We start from the raw sequence: 23,919 nt of genomic DNA, 5'->3' as shown, positions 1-23,919 counted from the left end.
TCCCGAATGTAGGGTCCCAGAGTTGCCAAAGGTATCTAAAGTACTACAAGTATTACCCTCTCTTGTTAATCCTGTTTCCCCTGCATGAAGTACGGGATCTATCACTAACTGTCCACTTGACTGCGAGTGGCGTCCTTTACAGAGCAGAAAGGGACCTACAGGGCTCAGTGTGTCCCTGTAACCAGCAGGTTCGAGGTGCTGTCTTCCTCTGAAACTGAAACTAGGCCAGTGGGACTCTCTTCACCTATTGGGATACCTGCTTTATCCTGCGTCAAGAGGCGGTAAACGCAAAAGCGCAGGGGTCTACCAACCATCGGTAGTTCAAACGTACGACAAATAATGGTTCCCCTTAGGGAAATGACAGCAGGGCGCCGGAAGGTACGGTAAATGTACACAGTGTGTGTGCCTGGGTCCTCATTAAACATGGTGAAGAGGGTATTCTGGCAGCCAGTGAAGGAACAGGGTGCAACAAGCCGCAGATTATGTTGCACGTTGGGACAAACGATGCATGACGCCTGGGGCTCCGACCTCAGACTTGGATCATTGCGGTGACTGGCAGAGAATTTTGACAAGAGCAACCGTGGGCACAGATTTTTAACGAAGCTCACAGTTCTTAGCACTGTCCCCAGAATAGACTGAATCACTTAGAAGGTTCTGTGAAGAGCGCGCCCGTCGTGACCGAGCGGTACTAGGTGCTTTAGTCCGCAACCGCGCTAGTGCTACGGTCGCAGGTTCGAATCCTGCCTCGGGCATGTGTGTGATGTCCTTAGGTTCGTTAGGTTTAAGTAGTTCTAAGTATAGGGGACTGATGACCTTAGATGTTAAGTCCCATAGTTCTCAGAGCCATTTGAGCCATCTGTGAAGAGCCAAAATACGACTTCCTGGTCTTGTGCCATAGTGAGAAACTCCTGTTGGCATCTGTCTCAGGTTCGGTCTCTAGCGTTAAAAGGTTTTTTGCTTTTCACATTTAACCAAATATAACATTGATGATGATAATTTATGGCAATGTTTACCGACAAGATAAAGAATGCAACTTTTAACACTGGATTGCGTACTCACGGCAGTTCTCCTTGGCCGTTTTTTGGTACGACTTGGAAACAGAGAAAAATTAATGAATGATCGCCGATGCGTCGGTTCTCGATTGTGTTCAGGAGACGTACAGACTGATTGCGCGAAAATAGTTTCTCAAATGACCTCTTAACCCGGATTGCTTTCACGCAATCAGACTCTTCAATGAAATTACCTAAGGGACCTATTTGAATAATAATAAAGAAAATTGGAAATGAATGCAAAACAGTGAAATTTTGTAAAAAAGGTTGTCAGATCGGAAATTGAACACATTAATGGTCTCCCAAATACAATCGAGACACCGCGATAAAGAGCGAACCTGTAACAAAGTTCATTTAAACATAAACATTATTTGTGGTTAATTTAAAGAAAAGAATAAGCATAGATTTTCTGTACAGTGAAGCATCAATATATTCTCAAAGAACAAAGGCGTTAAACTATAAACATTAGCAAATTTACAATGAATACAAAACTTACATTTTTATGTTTTTCTCATACATGGAGCAGTCCAACAATCGCTGCTTTTGTATGAGTGATATTTTGTAAAAATTAAATGTCCTGACGTGCGCGTAAGTATTTTTTATCGTCACAAGGTTTACAAAAGCGTTTTTTTTCCCTTGGTGATAACGTGGTTTTTCACACTAAATGAAATATAACTTGTAGCGGTGCTACACAACACGTCTTAACAAGTCGGCGACCAAACATCAAAGGTAATGAAGTACATGTTAACATATCGGCGACCAGAAATACAACTAACTATAAAGACTCTAGAATTTTCCTAACAAATGATAAATTGTTCTTTCTTCTGTTTCGCAGCTTCTTGCTATCAAGCGCTGCGGCAATGATTTTAAATATCTGCGCCCAGCGAGTCATAGTGTTTAAAAGTACCTTTTAAACGCTGGCCGCGCGTCTTGGTATAGGCGCACGTTATAAACAGATTTCGTTGTCATGCTTAGTATCATTACAAACTACAGCTCGATGGCTGTTCTTTTCTCATATGCAAAATGTCTGAAATCCAATAATATCACAGGTCGACATTCATCCGATGATTTTTCTGACGTTTCGCCAGCACGAGTGGCTGCCATTGTCAAAGCTACACCCACCATTGCTGGTGGCGGACTGGAGTCGATCTCGAGACCGCAGACTATACGTACCTTGTGCGCCAGCGTCCAAGGGCTTCGCCGCGGTCATTCCCGGTGAGGTTCTCCTCGCGCTGTGTGACATCGACTTAGTGACACTTGCACGGAGACATCTGTACGGAGAGGAAATGTGTTGACATTTGCACGGACCACAGAATGCTGCAGGTAGTTGACAGGGTGTCCCAGAAGTAGGGTACAACGGCGTCTGCCGCCTCTACAGGCGACGTTTTCTGGAAGAGGCCAAAGTCCGTTTCCTGCGCAAAGTTCCCTGTCCCCGCACCTGTTCGTAATGTGCGTGGCTTTCTACCAGAGTTCAATACTGCAGATGACCTCCGGCTGGCAAGTAGTGTTTCGTGTTTTAGTGCTGAGACAACTGACTTCACCGAGACCACCAACGGGAAGCTTTTACTGATTTACAATGGGCATCAGTATGCAGTTCACTATACACACAAACAAGAAGTGACTTGGAATGAGATTTTCACTCTGCAGCGGAGCGTGCGCTGATATGAAACTTCCTGGCAGATTAAAACTGTGTGCCGGACCAAGACTCGAACTCGCGACCTTTGCCTCTCGCAGGCAAGTGCTCTGCCAACTGAGCTATTCAGTTTCATATCAGCGCAAACTCCGCTGCAGAGTGAAAATCTCATTCTGGAAACATCCCCCAGGCTGTGGCTAAGCCATGTCTCCACAATATCCTTTCTTTCAGGAGTGCAAGGTTCGCAGGAGAGCTTCTATAAAGTTTGGAAGGTAGGAGACGACGTACTGGCAGAAGTAAAGCTGTGAGGACGGGGCGTGAGTCGTGCTTGGGTAGCTTAGTTGGTAGAGAACTTGCCCGCAAAAGGCAAAGGTCCCGAGTTCGATTCTTGGTCCGGCACACAGTTTTAATCTGCCAGGAAGTTTCATATAAAAGTGACTTATTGGCGTTTGGTAAAATTTAATAAGAATAAGTGCAGAGGAAGACTATCCACGAAAAATAACACAGTTTTAGGGAAGGTATCAACGTGCGTATTCCAGATGAAGCAGAAAATGATGCGCGAAAATATTTTGTCAGGGCAAAGAAGCGGGGAAAAAAAGCCCGGCGCTACAGTTTCATCAGTTTACGTTTAAAAAGTAGGGCAGCTCTTCAATCGAGGCTACGACTCAGTAACATCGTTACCGTCACACAGAAGTGCGAAACAAACGTTACATTATATAAGACAAAAATATATGAGCACTACGCAGGATCCTGCCGATTCTGGATGAATATGCTCCCCTAGAAAGTAATTTGCTGATGAATGATTGAAGCAACTTTTTACTTGCAGATGATAACAGGGGACCGAATGATACAGTACTGGTGTTCGCCGGCAGGCGTGGCCGCGTGGTTCTAGGCGCTACAGTCTGGAACCGCGAGACCACTACAGTCGCAGGTTCGAATCCTGCCTCGGGCATGGATGTGTGTGGTGTCCTTAGGTTAGTTAGGTTTAAGTAGTTCTAAGTTCTAGGGGACTGTTGACCTTAGAAGTTAAGTCCCATAGTGCTCAGAGCCATTTTTGAACTGGTGTTTGCCAGCGAAAAGAGAAAGCATGTTTATCAAACTACGAACCTTTTTTTGTGTTGATGGAACATTCAAGAGTTCGAACAAGTAGTTTTGACAGTTGTTATACTCCACGCCGACCTTAATACTTCTTGGGAGGAAACTAACACCATTCCAGATGTTTACGCTTTGTTGCCAAATAAAAAGCGAGAAATATATGAACGTTTTTTTTTCTTTCTTTCTTTAAGATATTGTAACGTGCCTAGATGTAACCCTGCATCTCTGTTGATCGAAATTACCATCGTCCAAGCAGCTAACAGTTTGTTTCCTGGATCAGAGCTTACTGGTTGCACTTATCATTTTGATTATTGTGTGTGGAAACAAGTTCAATGTTCCGACCTCGTTCCATCCAATAAGGAAAACGAGGAGTTACGCTGCCACATAAGAATGTGTTTTGCTCTAGCACATTTCCCCCCTGGATATGTCTGATGATGGTCGGTTGTGTTGTAAGATGGAAAGAACTATGCCCCTTACATCAAGTCATTAAAGATCACCTAACTCACGTTGAGCGAACAGTAGGGATGAACAAAAATGACTGGCAAGGCACAATGCATCTTGTAGAGAGTATAGTATGGACGTATTGGAATAATTGATATCGTGTAATGGTTTTAAAGTAATTCACACGACATGAAAACTTTGTGGAAACGCGTCGATTTACTGGAGGACAGTTTACCCCAGGGAAGTACTCAGAATTGTCTGTGGCCGCCGGGGGAGCGGCAAAGGGAAGCGACAATAGGCAGCTCAGGGCGGCTCAAGCCCTGAGAAAGTGGTAATGGTGCGCAGTCTCCAGCCGCCTTAAGATGAGTGACAGTGAGTGGGTGGTTGACCCCGACTCCATGCTGGTGTACCGGGAAACAGACGGAGAACTTGTACGCCTATTGATAAATGTCCGTCGTCCCATTTTCTGTGAAACATGCGAGAAAGCCGCGCAAAGCTACGGTGGAGCGGTCAACAGAGGTCAAAATATGCGTGTTCGTGACTATAGCAACTTCACGCTGAGTTCACGGTCCGCAGAGTCTGAAGCAAATCAGGTGAAGAGCGACAGAACGAAATACGCCGGCCTCCGATGGGAACGTAGGACCGAGGAATTTGAAGTACTCTCCCGTGAGTCAGAATTCCGGAAAAATTTGTGTTTTGTGCAGGCACTAACCTTGATGGGTGGCCTGGGAGGAGCCAAATAGCAGAAGTTACGAGGAAGGGAAATTTTGTGGGAATTTGTTCACTTCCCAGAGCAGGCATTGGTCGACGCTGGGAAGCGATGCATAATTAACGCGACTTGCGCTGCAATTGGCGTAAGTGATTTTACTGGAGGGGAAACAGAGGCGAAGAGTGGACTGGGAGAAGTCTCCGTAGAGGTCTTCCGTTCCCAGCTTGCCTAGAGTGCGGACGTAGCGTTCTTTACTCAGCTTGCCTGAGAAAGAGTGAGCATCTCTGCAGTTTAGGACTTAGCAAACGGAGCGATTGAGCTTGGAGATAGGAAGTTTTGGTTCAGCTACGTACTGACAAGGGAACCTCCCCATCGCACCCCCCCCCCCTCCCCCCTCAGATTTAGATATAAGTTAGCACAGTGGATAGGCCTTGAAAAACTGAACACAGATCAATCGAGAAAACAGGAAGAAGTTGTGTGGCACTATGAAAAAAATAAGCAAAATATACAAACTGAGTAGTCCATGCACAAGATAAGCAACATCAAGGAGAATTTCAGCGCAGGAGCCCCGTGGTCCCGTGGTTTGCGTGAGCAGCTCCGGCACGAGAGGTCCTTGGTTCAATTCTTCCCTCGAGTGGAAAGTTTACTTTTTTTATTTTCGCAAAGTTATGATCTGTCCGTTCGTTCATTGACGTCTCTGTTCACTGTCATAAGTTTAGTGTCTGTGTTTTGCGACCTCACCGCAAAACTGTGCGATTAGTAGACCAAAGGACGAGCCTCTCCAATGGGAACCGAAAACATTTGATCGCAAGGTCATAGGTCAACCGATTTCTCCACAGGGAATCACGTCTGATATATTCTATACGACACTGGTGACGGCATGTGCGTCACATGTCACATGACAGGAATATGTTGTCGACCCACCTAACTTGTACACTTGGCGAATGGGTAAAAAGATTCTTCTACCTTGCCCGATTTAGGTTTTCTTGTGAATTTGATAATCACTCCCAAAAAAGTAAGGAAAACATAAGAGTTTGTCACATTAACTGCAACAAATGAATGCAACAGTTTCACAGTCACACAGTTGTCCCTGTGCTCTGTCAAAACATATGTTTTTAACGTTTTCAAATTTATCCGTGTGTAGACCGTCGAATCCTACATAGGCAAGTCTGAACATGTCCTGGAATTTTGGAGAGCGAAGTTGATTATGTGTGAGTGCCTGATCGCTGAGAATTGACACACGATCACGTAAACAATACTGCTCTGTGTACCTGTGCAGCTTCGCAAAATCGTAGAATCCTTTCGCAAAGCATTTCACTTGCCGAAAACCAAACACATCTAACGGTTGCACAAAAGGTGTACAACCTGAAGGAAAGGTAATCACGTCTATTCCCACACTAAAATTGTCTGAAAATAAAAAATTAAACTTTTCACTCGACGGAAGACTTGAGCCGAGGACCTCTCGTTCAGCACCTGCTTATGCTAACCACAGGACCACGGCGCTCCTGAGCTCACATTATCCTTGATGTTGCTTATCTTGCACATGGACTACTCAGTTTGTATATTTTGCTTATTTTTTTCATAGTTCCACACAACTTCTTCCTGTTTTCTCGATTGATCTGTGTTCAGTTTTTCAAGGCCTATCCACTGTGCCAACTTATAACTAAATCTGAGGGGGTGTGCGATGGGGAGGTTCCCTTGTGAGCAAGATAGCTAGGAGTGAGAAGACGAGCGCAGCCTTGCAGCACCACGAGGTCGGCCGACGTCCGCACAACACCGCTCCGCCACGCTGAATTCGGTGATATTGCGCCCGCTCCGGCCATTGATTAATTTGCTGAATCACGTCGGCAAAGTTTCCACGAGGGTGTATTGTAGAATTCTTCTCGCACTTCGCATTACGCCTAGGTCAGTCGATATGAATTACTTTGGATTTATCGCGCTTTACTCCACGCAAACGCAATTTATTACCACTGCCTGTTAGGAGAGTCATGTAATGTGATGATTGAAGGTCGTGAGTTAAAATAAATCTGTGCTAATCGACTGCATCTGTTTTCAATCAAGTAGTTGAAATCCCAAGCCACTATCTTAATTTTATGTTCAACATTTGCATCTGTGTTCAATAGATGAATATAGCATCAATGTGCACCCCTTTGTAATTAAAAGGGATCAATTCTGAACCATTTAATGTCAACACTGCCACCGCAGTTCAATCAGGAGTCACTGGGCCTTATTACTTTCTTTGCGTTATCCGACATTGCGGCAGTTTTGCACTCTCTGTTAATCTGTTAGTTGCTGGCCGCGGTGGTCTAGCGGTTCTGGCGCTGCAGTCCGGAACCGCGGGACTGCTACGGTCGCAGGTTCGAATCCTGCCTCGGGCATGGGTGTGTGTGACGTCCTTAGGTTAGTTAGTTTTAAGTAGTTCTAAGTTCTAGGGGACTTATGACCTAAGATGCTGAGTCCCATAGTGCTCAGAGCCATTTTTTTTTTTTTTTTGATCTGTTAGTCAATTACCTGGGGTGAACACACACCAAAACCAGATAAGTGACGGGTGGGGTGTTACAGTGTATTCAGGAGAGCATGCCTGAAAGCCAAACTCTTCGAGACTCTTATGACTATTTTGTGGACCAGTGGTATGGAATTGCTGTCGAAGGCGCCATTGCACTAATGATATCTCAGAAGGATGGAACCGAAGAATAAACACTTTAATATCAAAACTTCGTCCGAAATGTTACCCTTTAATGAAAAATCTTCGAGGAAATGCAGAGTACCATGGCCACCAGTTTGACCGACTAATTTTAAATCTTGATGGGAACAGAAGAAAAAAGTCACCAATGAAGACTGACGAAACAATTGTTCAAATGTGTGTGAAATCTTATGGGACTTAACTACTAAGGTCATTAGTCCCTAAGCTTACACACTATCCTAAGGACAAACACACACACACCCTTGCCCGAGGGAGGACTCGAACCTCCGCCGCAGAGTCCATGACTGCAGCGCCTAGACCGCTCGGCTAATGCCGCGCGGCACGAAACAATTGCAAAGGTTTTAGAGAAACTCCAAACTGATATGACCTTAAAATCATTTCTCACTTCTGTATCCTATTCACAGAAATTATGATGACGAAGAAAACGTCAGAATCATTGAAACATTTGTAAATATTGAAAAGTAGTTTAATATAATAATAATTGGCAATCTTGTAAATATTGTAAATAAATTTATTGGGGGCCGAAAAGACAAAAAGTCGGCTAAAAATTCGAATTTGTAAAACATTCCTTAATGGAGGCTGACAAGACTACCTCTTTGGACCAAGACTTTTCTGGGTAATAATAGCAACATTTGCCTTGGTAGGTTCTTAGAATAAAAAAAATCAGAAGAAAGGTTGAAGTAAAGTTGTGTTGCAAACACAGTGTTATTCGTTGGCGGATTAAGACTGCGCGAAATATTGTCAGTTGCCGTGTGGTCAGGTGCTAAAGAATATTCGTAAAAGGCAACATGATCTATTTACTACAAGTACTTTACAAAGAGCAGATGTGTTGAACAGCTACGTCAGTAAGAAGAGTTTTTAGTCATTTCAGAACAAGCTAATCCAAAATTTATTTTTTGGCAAATAAAATCGTCTTGAATTTTGTCGACGAAGGGAGATTGTACAGTTACTGAGTGGTAAAGGCGTGGTTAAAACACAAAAGCTCCTTTAACTGAGACGGAAGGAACTGGGTGATAAGTCGAGAAGACTCTGTAGAAAAACTGACAACAGAAGAAGCAGGATTACATAGTATTTTCAGCCATTACGTAGCCATTTTTACATCGCGAAATTCAATCGGCTACACTGAGAAAATAACAGATAGATTCAGTCGACTGGTTACATGTTCACAATGGACATTTTAATAACAAAACGTGAAAGGTGGCTACACTGAGCCACAGCGCCAGAAATCGCGCCAGAGAGTATTGTTCCGCCGCCTCCACTGGCAGTGCTTATTGAGACGTAGCGGCAGGCAGTTCTTACCGAGAAGTTGTGGTGGACACTGCTTGTCGTGAAGTCAGAGTGAGATGTGGTAGTGGAGAGTGTTGTTCCATGTTTTATGCAGTGGTTTGATGGGAGAGATAGCAGATGTTGTTCTAATGGAGATATTGTAATGGTCAGAGTGCATTTCGTCAATATATATGGAGGTAATAAACTCTTTTTTCTTTTATTCTTTCAGTGTCCTGAATAGTGTGTCATGACAGGTTCAGTCAACAAAGCATCTGGCGTGTGTTCTTGTATTAGAGTGTAATTCTGATTTTCTTGCGCAATTATAGTATTTCTAATTTTCTTTTATCACGTCAGTATAATTGGTATTTAAAAATTCTTGTCTTGTTGAAGAAGAACCGTGCCAGATGTGCGTTGAGTCATACTACCACATACAGAACAGCTACACTTGTGCTTTGTTGGCTTCGTAGGTTTTATAGTTGCTGGGGACTTAATTAATTAACTGTGTTAACGAAAATTTTCTTACATTCTTTGTTGTCATTCTAAGCAGTCAGATTGCGTACTAAAACTAGTCAGGGCCAGCCGTTTACGAGACTTGCGTAATCGGACATACAGCTACTAAAAATATTTGCATTCATATTAATTTTAATTGAGCCCCCATGCACGTGGCGACCGCTGCTTCGGATCGTCCCTTGGAATTCTTCTGATTGCAAAAATAGTAGACAGTAGTGTTGTTGTAGTAATCTGTACTTCAGTAATTGTAGTCTATTTTGCATGTGTAGATTGGTAATTGTCATTCTTCTATTGTTCGTTAATCGTGTTTGAAGGAAGCATTTCCTGTGATTGATATTGTCGGTGATAAAGTGTCATTGTGTGTAATTTTCATATAGTGACGAGTTTTGTATGTTTTGTAAATGATTACGCGATCGATGAAAAAGGCAAAAATGATGAATAGTGAGAATGACGAAATTGTTAACATGGCGAACTCGCCAACAGAGGAAAACAGTATGATGGATAATGAAGTGGAAAACAATGTAATAAGTCGGGAAAATAGTCCGGAACCATTTCAAAATTTTTCTCAATCAGAAAATTCACAGAACCCGAGATTAACGACAGAAGATTCCGGAATAGTATCGAATACAGATGGCCTTATGGCTATGCAGAAGGAAGTTAGTTTTGTGGGAAATGTTAGGGGCGAAAAGAATTTCGAACAACTTAACACGGAGCAGTTGATGAGTGCAATATTAAATTTGGGATCTCGGTTAGAATCACAAATAGGAACAATTAAAACAGATATGGGAACTTTGCGATCTGAATTAAAAACAGAGATAGGGACAATTAAAACAGAAATGGGAACAATGGAAACACGGTTAGACTCACTTGGATCACAGTTAGGATCTGAATTAAAAACAGAGATGGGAACTTTGGAAACACGGTTAGATTCACGAATAGGGACATGTTTCAAAAATATGAAAGATGAATTAAAGAAAGAAATCAGAGAAGAAGTACAACCGATTTTGAATGCTCACAATAATAGATTAGTTGCAGTAGAGATTAGACAAAGGGAACAGGATAGAGAACAGGAAGAAAGAGATCGCGTGATAGTACAAAAATTTTCAGAATTAAATTTACAACGTGCAAAAGATAAGGAAGAAATATTTGAGAGAATCGGGGAATCCGTACCAAGTGACAGATTGAATAATCTAACACAACAATATGAACAGTTAATTACCAAACGTGTCAATACTGAAACCCGAGTCGCGACACTTACGGAAGACGTAAATAAACAGAAAGAACAAATAGGTGATTTATCGGAAAGAGTTGAGGAAATTTCAGATAAATTGACAAATCTTAGTTTAAATGGGGACAGAGATTCTGATGATACAGCACCATTGCCATTTGCAGAAACCGAAGAGTACCAGAACATAAATAAGCATGTTGAAAATCAGGGAAAATTTAATGAACGTGTTAAAAGGGAAGTTGAGGCATTACGAAAGCAAGTCAAACAGATCGAAGGCGAAATCGTAGGAAAAGATAGCAGAAGAAATTTAGAATCACGGATAGCAGAGGGCTTTGAAGAAAATAATTTGTTTCATTTACGGGATGCAACAAGAGATCGCCGGGCGCGCGAACTTGACAATAATCGACATTGGGACTGGGACAGACGCGGTAGGTCTTTGTCGCCACGAGGCGAAAACTTTGACTATAAACACTTTTTGACTGTTCGGAAATTTAAGATCTTTCGCAAATCTAAGAATGACATACATCCATGTTCATGGTTAGCTCAATTTCTGTACGCACTTCCGCCAAAATTGCCACTAAGTCACAAACTAGAATTTAAGTGCAGCTATTAAAGTCCTCAGGGGATTCACTACTCTTAAGTGAATATGTGCCGTAGCGAGCATAGGGCCCCGAGCTGTAGTGGTGCTATTTCTCTTTTAGTTTTCTGTACCGCTGCCTACTCTTTTACTATTCTTTGCATCTATCAAAACAACTCTTCGACTATCAATCTATCTAGAGAGACGCTAAAAAATAACCGGATATGACTATTTTACCCAAAAGTGACTTTGGAAATTACCGTTTGGACTTACTGTATTTTCAGCAGCATTCATTCGTAGTTTAAATGAAATTTTACCTGTTTATCTTCGTGACAATATTACTTCTTATGTCGACGACATTCTTATTGCTAAAAATTCTTGGAGTGAGCACAACAAAATTTTGGATTCATTATTACGTATTTTTGCAAGAGTTGGCATTACAGTGAACTTAGAAAAATCTGAATTTGGTCGTCCACAGGTGAAATTTGTTGGTCACATTATTTCTATAGAAGGTATTCTTCCTGATCCAGAGAAATTAGACGCTATTCGTAATTATGCTGTTCCTACCACAAAACGTGATGTTCGTAGTTTCCTTGGTGTCTGTAATTTTCTTAGACGCTTTGTCAGATTGGACAATTTGGCCACACCTCGTTTTTGCGATCTATCTGGAAAGTTCTTTTTAAACGAAAATCGGTCGACAACTCTGTTTGGTTAGTTTGTATTCCTGATGAGTGGGTTAATAAGCTGATTTGGTATACGCATTTCAGTTATGCACACTTTGGTCCCAGAAAATGCTTTCATAAATTACGAGAAAATTGCTACTTCAATAATATGGAAAAACGTATTCGATTTGTTCTTGCCAAATGCAAATTATGTCAAAAGGCTAAGCCGCCGACAGTTTCTCACAGAGCACCGTTGTTTCCTATCATTCCAGCAAAATTAAAGGACATGGCTGCAGTCGATTTGTTCGGTCCAGTGGTTCGATCTACTAATGGTTTTGCGTACATTTTCGTAGCAGTGGAATTGACATAAAAATATGTGTGTTTTACACCGTTACGCAAAGCAACAGCTCGTTCAGTATCTAATGCTTTCATTAACCATTTTCTTAAAAAAGTTAGTCATGTTGATAAGGTTATATCAGATAATGGATCACAGTTTCGTTCTAAAATTTGGGTTCGTACTCTACGGCGTCGTAGAATTAAACCAATCTTCATTTCACTTTTTCACCCTCAATCTAACGCTTCAGAGAGATGGATGAAGGAAATCAATAAATTGTGTCGTCTTTATTGTCATCAGAATCACAGAACGTGGGATCAGTATCTTCATATTTTTCAAAACATTCTGAATGAACTTCCTAATGACTCAACTTCTTTACCGCCTATACTGATATTAAAAAACAAAGCACTGACAAATCGTATATCTGAAATCGTTCCTTTTCCGCCTACACGGAAACTGCGGCATTCTGAAGTTGTCAACCTGGCTCTACAAAATATTGCATCTGCGGCTGCTAGAAGAGAGAAATCAGCTAAGCATCCTGGTCGTTTAAAATTCTTGTCAGTTCGTCAGAAGGTGTTAATTAAGTCTCATCGATTGTCTCACAAAGGAAAAGGCTTGTGTCGCAAATTTTTTCTGCTTTATAACGGCCCATATAGAATTCGCAAAATTATTCATGATAACACTGTAGAAGTAGAAACTCTTAAATCACGACGCTCTAAGGGAATACATCATATATCTAACGTTAAAATTTTTGTGGAATGATATACTTTTGAAAAATTTTTGTAGAATGACATACTTGTGAGAAACTAACAGCTACATGTAAACATGCGGAGAGTACAAGGACACCGCGCTGTGTTTTGGCGGCGGCACATACTCAAAGCAACAGTCAAGTCTGCGCGCCGCACAGGGCAGTCGTTGACCGCAAACAATCACTTCCTACGTCTCGCGCCTACAGCTGATCGAGCGCTCGGTGCGAATGCACTGACAGCCGTAAACAAATACACAGTGTTTCTCCGAATAAAATCAGTATAAAGCTATAATGACTTGATAAATTATGTTGCTAACGTTCAGTATTTTTCAGGATACGGTTCTATAAGATATTTAAGAACTTCAGGTAAATTCTGTGTGTCTCCGACGTTAAGACGACTTGCTATCGAGAAATTTTCAGGAAGAATGTAATTTCCAAGAAGAAACTAATAAACTAAAAAAAGGTAACTATTAATTGAGTTTATTTTTCAGGTAACATATTTCCACTTAGGTACGTACTTTAGACGTAATTTGCTGCTCGCGATTACGTGATTCATACTTTGTGCTAATTACATGTTCTATGAATTTGCTTGTGAAGCGAAGTGCTTGCGTACGTTAACTGATTTGACAATGATTATTAATGAACTGAGTTGCAACTTGTGTATATTATGCATCGCTTGGCTGCACTGCTTTTTCACTGATGTCATATTTTTTAATTATGTGCCGGCTGTGCCTATTTATTTAAATTATAATTGTCACCTGATTAATTGTGCTGATGTGGTTAGGTATGTAAGTTATACTTTGTGATTTATCTGCTTGCGCCTTCATGTTTACTTATTAAGATACGATGCTAATGACCTGTTTAGTACGTAAGATATGTTTACTGCTATGCGTATGGATTGCACATTTACACATTTCTGCTTGTTGTCATAACTATACTTTAATTTGGTATATAGCAATGCTGATGTACAGTGTATGGACATGGAGTGTGGGTTACGATGTGGTATGGGTTACGGATTGTTCGCTTGGCGAAGCCTCGTTATAGAAATTGTGCTGCATCCACTAGTTGACATTCTCTTCACTACTGGTATATTTACTCGCTGTTGCTTGTTTTGCTTACGCTCAGTGCTTTATATTTTAACATAAGAAAATGAACTGCAGTAATTCGACGAGCGACTTTAGTACAAGAAACATCATAGAAGTCACATGAGCTGGAGGTTTTATGAAAGCTGTATAAATGTATGCCAATAGGAAGGAAGCTAACGACATGACATACCAACACAGTTATTACACTGCATTTTTCGTGAGCAATTGAAATAGGAAGTGACACTTGACACAAGAAATACTCCACATGTTTGCTTCTGTTTGCCATAATTCTTGAAGTGGTGTACACACTGTGAAATATTAGGATCATTCACACTCCGTAATTGTACTTAATTACTGAGAGTTATTCGAACTAAGTCTGTTAGAGGTCATGTATGCATTCTTTGTTTATAATTCATAATGAGTAGAAGATTTTGGTCAGATGGATTACACAGAGGTTGTGTGTTGACAGTGTGTCTTCGGATTGTACGGGATGAGGAGGTTTGCATTAGGATTTTATCTGTACTCGATCGAGGAGACTGACTAGAGGAAAGAGTTGTTATGGAAGTGAAATGATACTGGCAATAAGGTTTATATGTATCGACGTATTGAAGAGGTATTATGGAGGTATTGAGATTATATGAAGTTGATTGGAGTTATGGTGTATAAGAGGTAAAATAAGTGAGGTGCATTTTTTTTTTATTGTTGGTCTATATGGAACAAGGAGGATGAAGATAGCAGACTAGAACACTAAAATGGAAGGAAGATTGTCTACACACACTTTGTTAAATCACTAAGCAGTATGTACTTTTTTTTTTGGAGAGAGGAAGTTGCATATCTTGGCACACTGACAGTTGTTCAGCAACCGTACATTTTGATCTGGCTTGGCAAACATTGGTCTTGACATGATGACTATGACGTTGACTTAACTATTATTGCCTGTTATACATTGCTGTCACTACTACTTGATACACATGATGAACATGAAATTTTGACAGAAGTGGATTCACACAGTTAACACTATCCAATTACACAGTAGTACTTAATGTGGATGAAAGATGAGTGAGTGTGTTTTGTGTGTTTTCCTTTCCTAATCCTACCCACCTATCTCCTAAATATTATTTTATTTGTTTGTAGTGGCTTGCACTGACACCCATAAATATTATAGGTTTACTGATGTTTGTGTATTTGTAATAGTAATATGACAATTATCTAATATTTGTGTGTTTGTTATGATTTGTATGTTTAGTGTAAGAGCATTGTAAAAGCATTTGTATGTGCATTCAAACTATTGTTCATGCTTGAACTGTGATTAGTGATGATGAAATTATGGACTGTTACTTGTACTTTTTCTACATGATTGGTGCCACTAGGACATGTTTAATTTCTGCTGATGAACTGTGTGATCAGTGATAGTGAATATTATGGACTGCTGTCTGCACCTACTCAACAATGCTGGGTGCCATTGATGAACTGCTTCTACTGAGAAATGTGACTTGTTGCTGTGTGTACCTCTTCAACATTGCTGGGTGCCACAGATGGAGCTACTTCTATTGAAATGATGTCATTTGTCGGTGTCTGCACCTACTCAACAATGCTGGGTGCCATTGATGAACTGCTTCTACTGAGAAATGTGACTTGTTGCTGTGTGTACCTCTTCAACATTGCTGGGTACCACAGATGGAACTGCTTCTACTGAAATGATGTTACTTCTTGCTGTCTGTACCTCTTCAACATTGCTGGGTACCACAAATGGAACTGCTTCTACTGAAATGATGTTACTTCCTGCTGCCTGTACGTCTACAACATTGCTGGGTGCCACTGATGGACTGCTTCTACTGAAATGATGTCACCTGTTGGAGTCTGCACCTGTTCCACAATGCTGGGTGCCACTGATGGACTGCTTCTACTGAAATGATGTCACCTGATGGTGTCTGCACCTACTCAACATTGCTGGGTGCTACTGCTGGAACTGTCAACCACTTGTTATGAAAACATTTTATGTGAATATTTGTATAAACTGATTTTTTGTGTATTACTGTTTGTGAAAAGTTATAAGACTCTTACCTGCTCATATTCGTCATTGCTGACGCTATCGATTGAATTGTTTAACCACATGATATTTGTGTAAACTATTATGTAAAGTCATATGTATGAAAGAATTTGTATTCCTTACTGTATTTTATATATTAGGCTATTGTAAGGTCAGTGCAAAGCCCAAATTTTATCTAGTTATATGATACTTACGTATTAATATTATTTTTTATTTGTCTGTATTTTTTTTGACGAATTTGGTGGTATTTTCACCACCAATGCTGGCAAAAATACCATCAAATTCTAGCCCGTGAAGGAAGGGCATATGAAAGGTGGCTACACTGAGCCACAGCGCCAGAAATCGCGCCAGAGAGTATTGTTCTGCCGCCTCCACTGGCAGTGCTTATTGAGACGTAGCGGCAGGCAGTTCTTACCGAGAAGTTGTGGTGGACACTGCTTGTCGTGAAGTCAGAGTGAGATGTGGTAGTGGAGAGTGTTGTTCCATGTTTTATGCAGTGGTTTGATGGGAGAGATAGCAGATGTTGTTCTAATGGAGATATTGTAATGGTCAGAGTGCATTTCGTCAATATATATGGAGGTAATAAACTCTTTTTTCTTTTATTCTTTCAGTGTCCTGAATAGTGTGTCATGACAGGTTCAGTCAACAAAGCATCTGGCGTGTGTTCTTGTATTAGAGTGTAATTCTGATTTTCTTGCGCAATTATAGTATTTCTAATTTTCTTTTATCACGTCAGTATAATTGGTATTTAAAAATTCTTGTCTTGTTGAAGAAGAACCGTGCCAGATGTGCGTTGAGTCATACTACCACATACAGAACAGCTACACTTGTGCTTTGTTGGCTTCGTAGGTTTTATAGTTGCTGGGGACTTAATTAATTAACTGTGTTAACGAAAATTTTCTTACATTCTTTGTTGTCATTCTAAGCAGTCAGATTGCGTACTAAAACTAGTCAGGGCCAGCCGTTTACGAGACTTGCGTAATCGGACATACAGCTACTAAAAATATTTGCATTCATATTTATTATAATTGAGCCCCCATGTAAACGTCAGCTGGAAATTAACTGAATAGTGAGTAATACGACTCACGCAAAGATGTCCAGTTCAATGGTACTATTCCATCGATAGTTTCTTTCTCAACCTTGCAGTTCACACTTGTAGTTGAAATAAAGAGGTATCAAGTAGCTAATAATTAAGGCCTAACATTCGGATTGAAGGACGACGTCGAAGTAACCGAGAGACGGGCTGCTAGGTTTGTTGCCGGCAGGTTAAATGAACACGAGAGTATTACTGTGTCGCTTCGTGATCTCGAATGGGGACCCCTGAAGGGTTGGCTGGTTGATTGATTCGGGGTAGGGGACCAAAGAGCGAGGTCACCGATCCCATCGATTTAGGGAAGGATGGGGAAGAAAATCGGCCGTGCACTTCCGAAGGATCCATCCTGATATTTGCCTCAACCGATTTACAGAAATCACGTAAAACCTATGTCAGAATGGCCGGACGCGGGTTTGAACCGTAGTCCTCCCGAATGCGAGTCCAGTGTGCTAACCACTGCGCCACCTCGCTAGGTCCCTGTACGGAAGACGATGTTCTCGGGAAACGCTATTGAGGTAGTTTAGAGCACCGGCATTTGCAGCTGCCTGCATAACTACCCTACCGCCGCCTGTGTACATTTCGCGTAAGGATTGCCAAGACAGCCGCACGGGGTAGACGTGTGGTCCAGGGCGCCTTGCCACTGTTCGCGCGGCTACACCTGTCAGAGGTTCGAGTCGTCCCTCGAGCATGGGTGAGTGTGTGTTATTCTTAGGCTAAGTTAGGTTAAGTAGTGTGTAAGCCTAGGGACCGATGACCTTAGCAGTTTGGTCCCATAGGAACTTGCCACAAATTTCCAACCTTACTGCCAAGACAAATACGAGAAATTAGGGCTCACCATAGATTAAAAACGCAGAAGTTAGAGTTTAATGTCTCGTGGACATCGAGATCATTAGATCAGAACACAAGCTGGGGCTGTTTCAAGGATGGGGAAGGAAAATCGCCCTCACTCTAAAAAGCAATCATTCGTGCATTCGCCTGGCGCGATTTAGGAGAATCATGGTAAACCTGAACGTGGTTGGCAGGACGTCGATCTGACCATCCTCCTCCTTAATGCAAGGCCAGTGTGCTATCCACTGCGCCACATCGGTCGGTCGTCACAGGTAGGAGTCAGAAGCTGTTGGTAGCCTAAGCTAAATGAGAGTAAGGCTCGATTCTGGTTACACCTTTTCTACAAAATCAACACTTTCAGCTCACAAAGGGCCTCAGTAAACGCAATCAGTGAAACAGAAAGCAAGTAGTAGGAGCGCGCAATTAGATTATTTGGTGCTGACGAATGTGTCAGACATATCGCGGTGTTTCGACGTTACTCCAGTTAATCAATAACACTATACAGTGATATTCACAGCCGACAAATACGAGCAACGGAAATTGAATTTACAGCCAGGAAAATTGATCATCTCATCGGATTCGGCACAAAAGGAACCCTTTCATTGGAAATAGCTCTGTCAAAATTTAAGCGCGTCTCGACTCCGAAATTCATTTATGTCTGAACGTGAACTTCGCGGTGGCATGGGCATCTGCCGCGTCAGAGCTACAACTTAACCACGGTCCGTGTCTAACACCGAAAATGCAGATGAAATACCTTTTGCACCAACCAAAAATTTTGACGTTTAATATCCATTGATAACATGTACTGTACTTCTGAATTTGAATCTATAGATGTATTACAGAAACTATATTCAATAAGTAATCGATGTACCAGTGTATTTATTCCTGGCTTTGTATAATTGATTGTAATTATTATGAAACTGCTGTAAGTTACTGGGTAGTAAGCCAAGGGAACTTTATCTAAATGTATCGATAGCAACGACGAAATGGCAGTAGCTGTGCCTTTGTTTGTCTTTGCGCATGGGTAGTCTCTGTCACGTTGCGAGCTGAGAGGAAGCAGAGCAGGTTGAGTCATGAAAGAATTCGGAAGTGTTCCGCAGACACGGGGTGCACGCCAGTGTAGGCGCGCCTAATTCGTTAACCCGCGAATATTGAGAGCTCGGTAGGAGTGGACAGGCAGAGATGCTGCAATTCAAACTGCTGGCTGCCCCCATAATTATCCTTGACTCTGGAGACGACTCGGGGTTCTCAAGCGGCAACAGCGGCATCTCAGCATTGTCGTCGGCTACATTCTTCGTCGTCCGCACAGCTACAACATCGTAAGACTGTCAAGTGACAGATATAGTAATGTAGTGGCTTTACCCAGTTGAATTTCTTTCACAAAATATGACCAACTTGAATGATAAATAGCCGCAATAGTTAAAACTTGTAGGGCACCTTTGTTGTCATTGACCTCAAACATTATTACTAGGCAGATTCTCTGTGCAATCATCGAGTGTCACAAGAATATGGAGAATTGATTAACTATTTACTGCCAGTTTTGTTTGTTTGCTAATGAACAGTTTCAAACTAAATTTTTCTGCCTTAGTAACTGGTCATTCTTGTATTGCACAACACAGGTTTAAGAAATTTGCAATTTTAAGTATTAACTTGATTAATTTAAAGTGACGTAAAATTTCACTGGTTAAACTAGTAACTGAAGATACAACACAAATTAAGAGTGTGCAATTTCATTTATTCTGTATTGAGCTTAGCGAGTGACTTTTGTCGGCTTGGTACGTATCTCAGTGTTATTACATAAAAAGTAAAATCAGTTGCTCATTTGCTTAAGATAAATTCACTTCAGTCTTTCAACAACCAAAAGTAGATTGATTGCCTTTTTCTAAATTTTCCAGCACGTTACATTGTGGTTAGTGGCAGTTATTTTTTTACGGAACAAAGTTTAAGTTAAGCCAGTAATTTATTTAACCAGTAGCTCCATTTAACTTTACTTTCAAAATTTAGCATTTCAGGATAAGTAACTGCAAACTCACTGCTTTCTGATTCATTTATTTTCTCGTGGGCTGCTGTGCTGTGGACACGCCAGTGATTATTGCTTAAATTTCTTTGCCATTACCTTTCTTATGATTCTGGAGATTCATTGCCCTAGTGGGCTGGCGACCGTTTAATTTTCCCCTTTTTCCCTAATCCGTGTTTTCTTTTTACTATCAGTATTTTTTATAGCAAATATTACGTGGTACCCTTTTCTCTCCTGTGCGGTTCGCGAGCGATTGTGATATATTCCACCCATTTCAAAATTATCGTCAGCATTTAGCTTAAGTTTAAAACAGATTCTTCCTTCAGAAGAGTCTCTTTTATTCTTTCCTCTAACTAGCAGGTTTTACTTTTCCTTCGGTAACGATAACCCAGTCACTGCAAAATTTCGTTAGGTATATATCGCAATCCAGTTGGCTGATTAGGAAGGGGGAGGTAACATGTGACATGACAATTACAGTTTGGTATTGTTTTTGGATGAATTTCTCACTGTGCAGATTCGTAGCGATTAAACCCTTACACTACGAATAAAATCGCTCACACACGGTAGTAGTGAGTGGCCGAAATAAGCCACAAAATTTGCATTAATCAGTAAAGCAGCCAGCATGATGGACACAAATGAACCTGATAGTTGGGTTGTACGTAAAAGGGAACAATCGGTAGAACAGAGAGAACAGAGGGGAACGCTGGCAGCGGAACCTGTTGTTGAGGAACCGGCAGCTAGCATCACAAACGCTACCCATAGAGTAAATATCTCTGGAGTGAGCATTGCATTCTGCGCATGTTGTCAACATTAAACCAGAATTGTTACGTGTTTTCGGGACTTCGCTGTGCGTGTGTGCTTTCTGCAGCGTTTGAAGTTTATAATATCAAGAGTTTTTGTTGTGTTACACCGTTTGCTGTGTAATAGCCATGGTGAATTACTGTTGTTATGGATGCAAAGAAAAATATGTGAAAGGAGAGATAGTAACTTTTCATGGGTACATACCATGTAGCTCCAATTACAGTTATCATATTAGTAAGAGACACTGTATACGTTTAAAAATTTCGAGACGCATTATAATTAAGGCTTGATTCTGTAGACCTATTTTTCTACGATTTTATGACTATATAATAGATTACGGCTCGTACAAAAGCTTACAACAATCGCTTCCTCTCGTAAATTTGCTGGTAGGACTGGAAAGGGAATGGATAGTTGTTTCAGCAAATGCTATCCTCCTCAGTGACTTGTCGATTATGTATGTAGATTACTCAGTCTACTATTTATTTAATAAACTGGGAGCAAGTACGTAAAATACGTTAAATAAATAATTCAAAGTGTCACCAGTAAGAAAAATTGTGCTTTAGGTCGCAAAAACGAAAAAATAAATACTCAGAAATAGCAGAAAAAAGGACGAATTAGCAGGGATATAATCGCTAATGTGTGGCAAATTCGGTGTTTTTCGGGCACTTGCAAAAGTACTAGCGTACTGTCAGTTCGTTTTGCAAGACTATCACTGCAAAAATGTACGTCTGGCTCTGTAATACTATAAAGTGCCGTATCATACCGAAAACTACCAAAAATCGAGTGCATCTGAACTGTGACACATATCGCAAAGAAGCAGAATGCAATATCACTTGCCCTTAAAAGTTACGTAGCTGGTTTATTCCCAGTATCAAATGGATACTGTTAAAATGTCTGCACAACGTATATAAATAATCCACGACACTTACGAAAAGAACCAGTCTGTACTAGGGATCTAGTGACATTCTAAATATACAGGGCGCTATACGGACAAACACACGACGACCCGAGAACACGTGACCAGGCCAGTAATGTATGTTGACAACACAAAACCTGTTCTGCGCATGTGAATGCTCACTCCAGAGATATTTACTTTATGACGCTACCGCTGAAACACAAACAGAGGAAAATGAAATACCAGGCATTGACAAATGCTACGGAATTCGGAATAAAAATCAAAACCCAATGCAATAACGGTGGATACGAGGTAACCATTAAGAAATAACAAGAGTTAGAGTCAAAGCTAGTAATTGCTGGAAATATAAACGATTTGTTGAACATATTGATCAGTGGAATTAATGCTCAGTCCGAATAAATTACTGCTAAAATTAATGGTCAGTCTGAATCAATAAAAGCTTAATCCAATTCCATTAAAATTCAATCCGAATCAATTAATGCTCAGTCCAAAGCAATCAAGATTGGGAACAATAGTATTGGAGTTGTTAATACAGAAGTAGAAGAAATCAAGAACTGTAACGAATACCGTAATCGGTAATCTTAAGCGGGGCATGACAGAGCTACAGTCAAAAATAGGTGGCATAAATAGTCGTTTTGAAATGGAAGCACATAGGATTGAACACAAACTGAAACAGACTGTTGATCCCGTTATTGAAAATAAAGTAACTGAAAGGTAGAATTAGCGGAAAAAGACGGCAGGGAAAAGGTTTAGAATTTGATAACTTTAGTATCAAACATGGATACTAGAGTGACGAAACAGCTGACTACGTGTGATGAGAAAAAGAGGGAAGTGGAAACGCTAGCGAGGATCACTAGCCTTGCAAGTAGTTAACAAAAGTAACTAAACTGGAAAGGAGACTAACGAAAATCAGCACTATGTGTCATGCCATGCACATAACACCGAAATCTTAGGAAAGGAGGAGCATTTCGAGCCCCTCAAGAAACAGAGTGGATTGCACCCAACCGACTTCACTAAAAATTGCGATAGGGTATTGCCTGAATCACGGACGGATAAGAGAAAAATTAACGCTGTAATCGATGTGCTAGAGGGCGATGCTAAGCGATGGGACTTAAACCTCGATTTTGTGAACATGAGCTTTCAAGAATCTAAGAATGCGTTCGTGAAAGAATATTGGTCAGAGCAGAAGCAGGAGAGTGAATGGCGCTATCTCATAGTATTAAAACCCTACGACGCAAACTCGCACTGCTCGATGAAAGATTGTTGTGAAAAATGGATCCACAAAAAAATGGTTCAAATGGCTCTGAGCACTATGGGACTTAACATCTATGGTCATCAGTCCCCTAGAACTTAGAACTACTTAAACCTAACTAACCTAAGGACATCACACAACACCCAGTCATCATGAGGCAGAGAAAATCCCTGACCCCGCTGGGAATCGAACCCGGGAACCCGGGCGTGGGAATGGATCCACAAATTGGAATATTTGCATGATCGACGGATTGAATAGGAGATTGTCTGGAAGTTGTGGAAGAAATTTCCAGATGATTCCACGAGGTACATAGGCAGTATCTGCAGAACAATTACTGTATTCTTAGAAAAGATCGAAGATGAGGACAACTGGCGGAATAATCGCGAAAATTTTAAGAGTCGTGGTGATACCAACAATTACCAGAACAGCAACAACTACAATAACAGTAACCATGGTAATAACGGTAACCACCACCATGGTAATAATAAGTCACACCATTATAACAATAACAGTCATAGTGGGAACACAAACAGTAGAAATGGCAGAGGCCAGTGTCATGTGAATGTGGTACGTGGTTCTCAGCAGAATGGTTGCAGGCAGGAGCAAAATCAGCAATTGGAACACCCGGATAGAAACGGGCCTGTCGTACTTCATCAAGGAAACCATTAACCGCCCCGGTGTGGGAAGAACTTGGCGGTCCAGAAGAAAGCCTAGGCAACGTCGCTATGATTTATCCGGATGGATAAATCGGCGATGGGAGAATGTGCAAGAAGACAGAGCGAGTGATGCACCCACAGTAACAATAATTGAAGATGAAAAGGCAGTTGACAAAGCGATCGCTGTCTGTAATAACGATAAAATAGACTACCGGTCAACGGCAAAGAGGCAGCCGCTGATGAGAAAACAGTGCCGCGGGCTATA

The sequence above is a fragment of the Schistocerca cancellata genome, chromosome 9 (genome assembly GCF_023864275.1).
Source record: "Schistocerca cancellata isolate TAMUIC-IGC-003103 chromosome 9, iqSchCanc2.1, whole genome shotgun sequence".
In the NCBI taxonomy this organism is placed as follows: Eukaryota; Metazoa; Arthropoda; class Insecta; order Orthoptera; family Acrididae; genus Schistocerca; species Schistocerca cancellata.
The sequence above is the reverse complement of the archived record's forward strand: the minus strand, read 5'-3'. Positions refer to the sequence as shown.